The sequence below is a fragment of the Nicotiana attenuata genome, chromosome 5, assembly GCF_001879085.1.
Source record: "Nicotiana attenuata strain UT chromosome 5, NIATTr2, whole genome shotgun sequence".
Lineage (NCBI taxonomy): Eukaryota > Viridiplantae > Streptophyta > Magnoliopsida > Solanales > Solanaceae > Nicotiana > Nicotiana attenuata.
This window is the reverse complement of record NC_031993.1, coordinates 29413644-29419820: the sequence shown is the minus strand read 5'-3', so window position 1 is coordinate 29419820 and position 6177 is coordinate 29413644.

Sequence of the window (6177 nt, the reverse complement as noted above, 5' to 3'; positions counted from 1 at the left end):
CAGTGGCAAATAAAACAAACTAAAAAAACAAATAACTCTTCTTCTTTTTTTCTTTTCATTTTTCTTCAAAAATACCGGCAGAATTTCGGCACTACTTGGACATGGTTTTTCNGCGGCCGCGGTCGTCCTTGCGCGGTCCGCGTGGCAAACTTCAGAGAGCAGCAGGTTTTCCTGCTGCCCAGCGCGACTGCGGTCCCTTTTTGCGCGGTCCGCGCTGGGGGCGTCAGAAAGTATAAATACACGGGATTTTCAGTTATTTCTCACTTTTCAAAAACTCAGAACATAAGAGGCGATTTCCCAAGCAATTCTTCTTCTTCAAAACGATTGGTAAGTGATTTCTAACTCGTTTTCTTCACTCCTTAACACCTTTTAACATAATTTCAACTTCAAATCGAAGATTTTAATAGGGAAATTTGGGTATATTGGGTAGGACCTAGGGTTTTGCTAAAATTGGGGGTTGGACCTCAATTTGAGGTCCGATTTCAAAACTAATCACATATTTAGATTCGTGGGGTAATGGGTAACCGGATTTTAGTTCGAACTTCGGGTTTTGACCACGTTGGCCCGAGGAGCATTTTGGTCATTTTATCTAAATTTGCGTCTTAGCTTTAAATTGAATAGTAGAATCAGTTGCTTGAGATGTTATTTACGAGATGTAATTGAAATGAATAGATTTGGGCCATTTGGAGTCGGATAGTCATGGCAAAGGCGTGGCTTCTAGTTGATATTGAGTCGGTTTGAGGTAAGTGGCTTGTCTAACCTTGTGTGGTGGATGTCACACCTCCTTTTTTCTTACTACACCCTCGGGAAGGGATATAATAAAGGGAGTTTTTCCTATTAAAGGACAATCGAAACGGGATTTGTTTTATTAACAGATTCAGAGTCGCCACTTGGGAAATTTATGGTGTCCCAAGTCACCGGTTCAAAAAAAATCCTGAATCGAGGAAAATAATGACTCTGTTTTACAGTCCGCGAACCAGAAATCCGAGTAAGGAATTATGTTAACCCGGGAGAAGGTGTTGGGCATTCCCGGGTTCCGTGGTTCTAGCACGGTCGCTCAACTGTCATATCTAGCTTAATTATCTGATTTTATACAATTATGAACTTATGTGCAAATTTTAACTTTTTAACCGCTTTTATTCATATTTTTTAAAGAAGATTGCAACGTCGTTAAAACACGTCTCGAACCACGCACATAAATACACCCGTGATTTTTGACATATTTTAACTTCGTTGGGATTTGGATTTGGGTCACATAAATGTGTACCCGAATTTAGGAAAATAGATTATTTAAATACGCGCCTAAAGAGACTAACGTGTTGATAACTTTGCAGGAAGCCATGAAAGTTCGCTAAATGGCACGCCCCAAGTTCTAAATATTTTAGGGAGTAATTAAAGAGGGCCATGTAGTTTATGAATTTTGTTTGGCGTGGCGCACCTCGTTTTTATTTTAAGGTCAACCTAAAAGAACTATGAGTTTTCTATTAAGTATTGTCTCCAAAAAGGCCCTAAATGAACCATTATGAACATATTCGAAAAATTCAGGTCACTGGGCTTCGATATTAGCCCAAAGAGGTGGAGTTTCAAACCAGTTTTTTAAAAGGCTATAGACCAGTTGTGGGCCTTTGCACAGGCCCAAATGAGAAGCAAATTAGGACTAGAGCTGGGTTGTGCCTCAGCAGAACTGAGGCCCAACTCGATCAAAACAGGCTGTTGAGCCTTGATCCATCAACAGATTCCAAACCAAAATAGAAAACCCAATGTGATTTTAATAGCCTCTGAACTTATTTCACATTGTTCCAATGGTATTCAACAATTTTTAAAATAAAGGAAACAAGGTACATCCATTCAAATCTCAAACGAACTACTAGTTGTCAAACTCCAACTTCATGCTCAGATCGTGTTTTAAGCTACCTAATTGCTGCGGATTCCTATAGGATTCAGCGAATTAACATGAAACAATTTACACTTACTAAATTCAGAGACATAGTGCAACGAGGATGTACTGAATAGTTAAGCCTACAATTACTGATTTCAGATATTAAAGTACTGCACTACCACAAATATTTACTGGGCCTGAACTTATCACTGATATGAGCACATACACAATGTCAGAATTAGTTTCAAGTTCACAACATTCTCCGATTTTAAAAGTCAAACTAACACAATTAATTAAACTATGCTAGACCAAAGCTAATATTTTAGATGAATAATCACAAGCCTAATAGTCTAAACAGTCCAGTACAGTCCATATTAATTACAGTGAAATATAACAAAGCATTTAAAACAGCCGAAATCTACAACAGGAGCCATGCATCAACTTCATTTCAATTGCAACTGTAGATCTACATTGAGATAGATTCAGGATGTGTACCTGGAATTAGAATACAAAGAAGAAGGAGGAATCAGTAGCAGCAAACAATAGGCAGCAACCGCTCAAAAACTGATCTCAAATCCCAGGATTGGTATCAAATGAGACCCAGCAGTTCACACAACCAGCAAGCAAACCAAAATTTGACTCGAATAACCCAGATTCAACTCGAAATTAACCCAGAAACTTCAAAAACCGCAATCACTGAAACAGGAAGTACTCAAACCATTTTTTGACTTTAGATAAGTCGGGAATTCAACTTTACAGCTGGAACTTGAAATTGTTGTGAAGAACGCTTCAATAGAGCAGTAATTTTTAGTGTTTGTGCTGTTTTTTGGTTTTTCTGAAAGATTTAAGATCTAAAAGGAACTTTCTAATTCTAAATTTCAGATATGGTTTTTGGAATTTGAAACTCAGATTTTCAGATCTCCAAACTTGTAGAAACTTTTGGGGGGGGGGGGGGTGGAGAGAGTTTTTAGAGGCTGAAACTTGTTTCTTAAGGCATAAGGCATTGCCTTTTATAGGCAACAATGAGGGGCAACACTCAGATTGTCAATTTGACCCTTTAGTCCCTTATTTATTGACTTGCTACTCAAGTCACTACACCTATTTTTGTGAATTTCAACTTAAAACCCCTTCTAGAAAGTCCTAGGGAATTCTAAATTCAGTTACTATCAGATTCCTCAAGCGAACTACCCTTATTGTCCCTGTATTAACCATGAAAATACGAAGCTGATACTAATCAAACCCCAACCCCTTCAACTCAGTTAGTAACCATGGTTAATCACTCAATTCAACTAAGACTAAACAGATCCTACAATTAAACTAATTAACTCAGATAATTGAACAGGAGAATGGAACTCAAGACTCACTGAACTATCAATTCAAACTACACTAATTCGACTGAACACGTCAAGTGACTCAAACGAAATTAAACTAGGTCATAAACATGCATTCCCTAATCAAAACAAACACAGGTTCGAACTGGCAGTCAATCAAAAATGGAGATCACAAAACAAAATTAAACCAGAGCAAGGATTAAAACGAAACAAAACATTTGACATGGAAGCACTAATCAGGTGAGGAGAATTAAACCATACAATTAACATGGGGAGAATTTAAACAAAACAATTTTCCGATTTTAGAATTAGTAATCAAAACCCTAATCTAAAACCTAACACTCTAATTATAAACTAACCTAATCTTAACAGCACAGAAATCAAACACAAAAGAGAGGAGAACTCATCTGTATAACTGCCTAAGTCACACTGCTCTTCATATTCAAAATTCGACCAAATCTAGTGAGAATTGAGTGCTAGTGATGATGAATTCAACACGAGGGAGGCGAGGGGATCACGTGATGTGAATTTAACAGGATTTTGGGGATTTAGGGTTTTTGACCGGGGTTTCGATCCAAGATTCGAACAGTTCCACGAGGATTCGAGGGACGGGGTTTGAAGGGTTTGAAAGAGGAGAACGGGGCGGTTCTAGGGTGTTAATTCGAACGGGATTGGGTAACTTTAGGTTTTGGCCGGAATCTTTGGTTGAAGATTCGATGAGTTTGGGTGGGATTCGAGGGAAACTGATCGTGGATTTGTAACGAGGAGGAGGAGAGGAGTAAGGGGTGTGATTTTGGTTGTGTTTGGAGACTGGCCGCCGCCGTGAGGCGATTTCCGGCGGCGGCATAAGGCGGAGAAGGGCGGCGTTACACAGGGGCTTCTGAGAGAGACGAAACGGGGGGGGGGGTTTATTGGCAATCCGACCATTTTATATTAGATCTACCTCAGTTCTGAGATGTCCGATCCATTAACCTCGACGGCTTGGATCAGATGTTGACTAAACGGGGTCGTTTTGATTATGGGATGAACTGGATCGGGTGGGGGTGTATTTGGGCCGGTTTGGACGGGTTTGGAAAGGGATAATCGATTAAAATGGCCCAATTTCGGTCTTTCATTAAGACAACCCACTTTTCTTCTTAATTGTTTTCCTTTCTTTTTCATTTTGTATTTATATTTTCTGATTTTATTAAAATACAAAATTGAAATAAAGATCTGATTTAATTCCAAAATTAAGCTAATTAATTTCTAAAAATTGATTAAGTCCTAAACTCATGACAAACTCAACAATTAACAATTAAAAATGCAAAAATGGACTATTTTTGTTATTTTCTTTATATTTTGTTTTAAACGCAATTTAATTACTAATTAATCCTAAAATATGAAATTAAATCCTAAATGCAAATGCTAGGTATTTTTGTATTTTTCATGAATTAAGCAACAATAAACGTTCACAAACAAATGCAAACAATTAACAAAAAATGCCACAAAAATCCGTAAAATTGCAAATAATGAAAAGAAGTTATTTTGTTTTGAATTTATGGGAGTAATTCATATAGGGAAAAAATCACGTACTCACATGTGTATGGGGAGGTTACATGGGTATTTGATAGCCTTAGAATGACTCTTGGCACATTCGAGGACGAACATATGTTTAAGTAGGGGAGAATGTAACGATATGACCGGTCGTTTTGAGAAATTGCATTCAATTTGGGGGTTTGAGGTCATGAAACACTTCGTATGGTGTATTATGACTTGTGTGTAACGTCGGTTTTGGTTTCAGGTGATTCGGAATTTATTTGGAAAAATGATTCTTAGTTTAGAAGCTTTAAGTTGGAAGATTTAACCAAGTTTGACTTTTGTATATTGACATTCGACCGTAGTTTCGATGGTTCCATTAGGTCTAGGTGGTATTTTGGACTTAAGCGTACGCCTGGATTTGCATTTGGATGTTTCTAGAAAATTTTGGCGTTAATCAACAAAAGTTGGAATTTTGAAGGTTTGGAATGTTTATAAGTTTGACCGGGAGTTGACTTTGATGATATCGGGTTTGGATCGTTGTTCCGAGAGTTGGAATAGGTTCGTTATGTCATTTGGAACTTGCACACAAAATTTAAGGTCATTCTAATTTGATTTGATATGGTTCGGCACGAGTTTTGGAAGTTAAAAGTTTGAAAGTTCATTAAGATTGATTTGAGGTGCAATTCGTGGGTTGGATGTTGTTATGTGTGATTTGAGGCCTCGAGTTGGTCTGTATTATGTTTTAGAACTTGTTGGTATGTTCGGACGGGGTCTCGAGGGGCTCGGGGAAGTTTTGGGCGTGTATCAGACCATTTTGAGTCATGTTGATTAATGCTGGTTTTGACTAAGTTCTAGTGTGACTGCACCTGCAGAAATTTAGCGCATGTGCAGAGCCGCTGATGCGGCTGTCATAGCGCAGAAGCACAAGTGGAGCTGGGAGCAGGAATCCGCATATGCGGAGGATTCAACGCATCTACAATGGCGCAGAAGTGATTGTATTGTGCGCAGAAGCGAGATTAAGCCCAGAAGGGGGATATTGGCTCGCACCTGCGATATCAGAAGGGGATGGTTGTCCCCAGGTTTGAGAGGTCAGGCTCCTGTGTAATTCCGCAGAAACAGAGGAATTATCGTAGAAGCGACGCCGCAGATGTGGCATTTGAACTGCAAAAGGGGAGATGACTGGTCAGAATATATATATATATATATTTGTGGGTTGGTTCGTTTTATCACATTTTGGGATTTAGAGCTCGGTTATGGGCGATTTTGGAGAGGATTTTCACCACATGGATTTGGGTAAATACTTTCTACTCGGATTTGATTATATTTCTTGATTCTATCTTCAATTTTTGCATTAGATTTATGAATCTAAAAGAGAAATTGGGGGGGGGGGGGGGGAGTTTGTCTAAACTTTCCTAAAGTGAATTGATCATTGATTTGGTGTCGGATTTG